Here is a 4,543-nt window from a genome sequence, read left to right as displayed (position 1 = left end):
TTTGCAATGAAATATGAAATAGCTGCAGTCTCATGCATTTTTAGTTGTGGGTGCATAAGCAGTCTGCCTTATAAATGCTTGTTCAAGTGTTTGTGTCACAACTTTAGATGAGGAGGGAGTCAAGGAACCAGAAGCATCACTGGGTTTTCCTGCTGCACGCCCGCCCACTCTGTAATCAAAGGAATAGCAAATGTATTATTATCTTTAATAATGATAATATTATTAATATAATAATAATAAATCACTTTCTCTCTCACTCACTCTCTGTACTCTCTCTTGATTCTGTACTGCTCTGTGGCATTGCCTTCCTTATAATGACTGTCGTCAATAGCAATGCATTATAATGACAACGCGCACATACATGCATGTCTCAGATCACCGCGGACACAATCTCTGGTTTCATTCAAATGTGTATGACTTGCGTCTCAGTTTTTGAATGTATTGAAAATTAAATCAGAGTAATTTAGTATTAATACTACAATAATATTGACGTAACTTGCTTACTGCTCCGCGCTTTGCTCTATCGCTTCTATATTTTAGCTCATAATTTTAACTTCAGCAAATCAACACAGTGCTCAAACAACAAAGCTTGACTTCAACGATAAAGCTAGAAACTCTGTTGACTGGATTACTACAAAAAAGTGGAATATTTCATCCGACCAGCCTCCACACTGCCATCAGCTTACATTCCGGAAGGGAAAACACAGCTACATTCAAAAGGATAAGAAAATGCCTCTTCTAGCTAAGGAATCTTCTTGCTGCACAAACTGCCACAGACTTTTACAAAGGATTGCAGTTCTTGAAACAAAGTTATTTGCGGAACTACCAAACCGGACGAATCACACAGCAGAGCTTCATTACGAACCCCCTCTGCACACAGCTGGTGAGTCCCATAAATTTAGTGCTAATCAACAGATAGAGAAACAAGAAACTGATCAACACACTAATCAATGGCACAAACAGGGGGCAAGACCCAAACGCACTCGAGACGTCAGATTGTCACGAGCTTCATATATTGCTGCCGTTGCATGCTCTACCTCTGATACAAGGATTGCAAACACTAGTTTCCGACCACCATCGATACATCTCGAAAACATATTTGAAGTATTAATGAATGTGGGTGAGGAATCCCCAAACGTGATGAATATGATCGAACACAGATTGCATCAGCCTGCAGCTAACACTAATGCTAACAGGCGCTCAAGGTCGAGCAGACAGCGTCTCTCGGGACTCTGATAGTGGGCGACTCTACAGTCAGAAACATTAGCAGCAGAGATACAACTACATGCTGCCTTCCACAAGCAACCATTTCTGATGTAAACAGAGAAATTGAGAACATTCTGATGAAACATAAGACTGCAAATCAACTAATCATTCATGTGGGGAAGAACGATATTCAGAGAGAGCAGTCAGAACTCATGAAGTCGGACTTCAGTGAACTTTTTGAAACACTTAGAAAACTGAAAGTTCAGCCGTTCATCAGTGGACCACTGCCAGCAAGAGGAACAAATAGGTTCTCAAGCACTGCATGAAAAGTGGGATTTTCGTCCCCGTAAACGGCCGGAAATCTCCCTGATTTTCGACAATTAACGTCAGTTTACAGCCTGTGAACGTCGCGTTCGTCTGTGCCACATATTGACGGAAACGAACCATGACGTATGTGGAGCTTGCGGAGGCATGCTGGCGCCGGCGCTAATGGCTCTAATTAGCATATGAATAGCAGCTCTGGGCGGCGCCTTGCCGGAATGGCTTGAATTTCCTCACTCAGTATTGGTTGAAACTACTACATTGAAACAAGAAATATCACTCGTGATTGGTTGGCAGATCTGTTACTATTGGTCAACCTGGGTAATAAATTAATAAATTTAAACCCCCAAATTATAATAATTTTACACACATATATATATAAAATTATGATTTGCATATTTTTTAATTGTATATATTCATATTCATGTGATATGCTATTATGTTTTATATTCATGTCATTGTTATCCTATGGACTACGCTATTATAACCATCAAGGACATTCATTTATTGAGGAAAGGAAAATATGCCAGGGACGTGCAGTTTATTCAAAGAAAGAGCTTTATTAGAACAAACACAAACACACAACCAAATGCAAAACGTTTGAGATCTGCCCACACAACAATAGGAAGCTCACGAGAAGCCCAAAATCCTACAGCACCATGAAGTCTCTGTTTTCCGCTTCAGAGCTGTAGGTAACTAGCGCCATTCTGTCTGTTTTAAGACCCCATTTTTCAGACGTCTGTCGTGCGTTGCCCTGTTCTTTGGAATCGCCTCTAATCTCGATTGCAGCGTGGCACAGAGCTCGGCGAGCTCCTGGCTGGTCGAACAGTCCATCCAAACACCGCGCGAACGATGCCGTCTTCCTCATCAGACATCAGGTCTATGGTAGCGCACTTCCAAAGGCCCACCTCATCCTCGGCTAACACACTCTTTCTTGCTTGTAGCAGCTGTAAAAACAAACAATAAAGACAATCAGTATTGCGCGATGTACTGCGTAAAATGCACCTGAAAAATAGTCACACTGACCAAAAACGGATCTAATCTAATAAATCTTACCCTCTTTCTTCTCAATCGACTCCGAGCTGAACTCTTCACAGCTTCTGCGTGCGATGCAAGAACTGGATGTTTGTACCTCCTGCGTACTGTCTCTATGTCTTACATGCAGCTGGAAAACAATTAAATGAGTGTTATGACGAAGTTGTGAAGACGGCGTGCTGCTTCCTGTAAAATGACCAGAAAAAGAAAACACTTTTATAAAACAAGGCTAATTTCAGCTTGTGCTACTTAAAAAGCTTTACTTTAGGTTACTTTAGCTTAGATAATAGTCTTACCGCAATCTTAGGACTGGTCTTCTCTTAGGCACTCGTCTTCTCTTCTTAAAGTTAGTATCTTCCACACAGTTTTTCGACTCTAAAGCAAGCAACCTATCGTCTATGGACAGCAACCTGGAGATTACTAAAGTTAACTGCTCGTTAAAATCGGCAGCAAACTGAGCAAGCTGACGAGATAGCCCACTGATTGCATTCAGCTGTTTCTTCCCGCCGGTGTTACGGATCAACTGGGGATCATGTTATCTGGGGACGGGCGCGTGCACGCAGCTAGTTTTACCTGGATTTACAGCAGATGTTAGACGAGGACAGATTCGTCACAGCGGATTTTCCACTGAACAGATTTAAAACGCTTTCCACATTATTGGTAAATGTTTGCATAGTATCAGGCTCTGTGTTTTCCTCTGTCGCTGCTTTGCTGTATGTTTCAAACGCAGTTTAAGGGAATTTTTAATGTGGTTTCATTTCACAACACAGACCACGCCCACATTTTGTTACATTCTTTTCGATGAAAGTCGTATCCAATGACAATTACATTCAATAAATTACATTGTGTCGTATTAGTATCGGAATTTTCATTTTATTTTTAATAAATTTTGTTTTTGTAATTTGCTTAGGGTATTTTTTAAATTATATATATATATATATATATATATATATATATATATATATATATATATATATATCCTAACTAAAATAACTCATAGCCTGTCATATTACCTTTCTCATATTAGCCTATTATATTCTATTATAATCTATGATATTGCCCACCCCTTGCCCACCTGCACATCCCAGCTGATATACAAGATTTGGGGGGTCATTCTGCATTTGAAAGTTTGAAAGGGGTTTAAATCTTCTAAATAAAGTAAAATGATTCAAAATCAAGTAATTTATATATGCCAAAGTCAACTTTAAACATATACAATGTAATTTCCAAACAGCAAAATTGTGGCCAGTGAAAATGCTGAGTGACTAGTAACTTTGGAAAACCACTAGCCACGGTGGCCGGTGAGCAAGTTAATGTCAACCCCTGTATGTATATATGTGTGTATATATATATATATATATATATATATATATATATATATATATATATATGTAGTGCCGTTAAAATTAATTTGCGTTAACACGTTAATTTTGACAGGCAATGATATATGATATATAAAGTTTGCTGATGTATGACGCCGCTTATTAGCAGGAGACCGCAATGATTGGTCAAAGTTGCGGTGATTGGTCAAAATTGCGAGTCGCACTGAATTCACGGGGACTGATTGCAAATGACACACAATAAATAATCTAGAATACTTTCATCAAATATATAAATTCAAGCTTAAGTTTAAGATTTTACAATTAGGCTATACTGAGCCTGATCTATCTAAGAGATTTTCTTAGAAGGAAGTTAATACCTTTTAAATGTCACATGGGTTAAAACTCCTGCTACCCTGATTTGCATTTGTATAGCTCACAGCATGTTCATTTACATGTTAAAGCCTCCCCTGGAGTTAAGGGAAGGGGGGTCTTAGGGGGGACAACTGCCAAGCAAGGCCCACGTCAATTTCTGACAATTCACGGCAGTTTTCGGTGTCGCCTGCAAACTGCCGTGTACAGTCGTAAACCTGATCTTCCACGACAATCTACAGTGCCGCTTACTGACGAAAATCCCACTTTTCATGCAGTGAAGGTTGCTT

General features: G+C 39.5%; 1 long non-coding RNA gene across 1 annotated transcript; it reads right to left on the bottom strand.

The window, feature by feature from the left end:
• Positions 1-1,529: 1,529 nt before the first annotated feature.
• Positions 1,530-3,364, bottom strand: LOC137083341 (uncharacterized). The gene is made up of 3 exons (XR_010906480.1): positions 2,859-3,364; positions 2,584-2,748; positions 1,530-2,474 (listed from the first exon to the last, which is right to left on the bottom strand). It is a non-coding gene; the product is annotated as an uncharacterized lncRNA (long non-coding RNA).
• Positions 3,365-4,543: the final 1,179 nt, after the last annotated feature.

Source organism: Pseudorasbora parva, chromosome 1 (assembly GCF_024679245.1).
Source record: "Pseudorasbora parva isolate DD20220531a chromosome 1, ASM2467924v1, whole genome shotgun sequence".
NCBI classification, from domain to species: domain Eukaryota; kingdom Metazoa; phylum Chordata; class Actinopteri; order Cypriniformes; family Gobionidae; genus Pseudorasbora; species Pseudorasbora parva.
The sequence above is the reverse complement of the archived record's forward strand: the minus strand, read 5'-3'. Positions and strand labels throughout refer to the sequence as shown.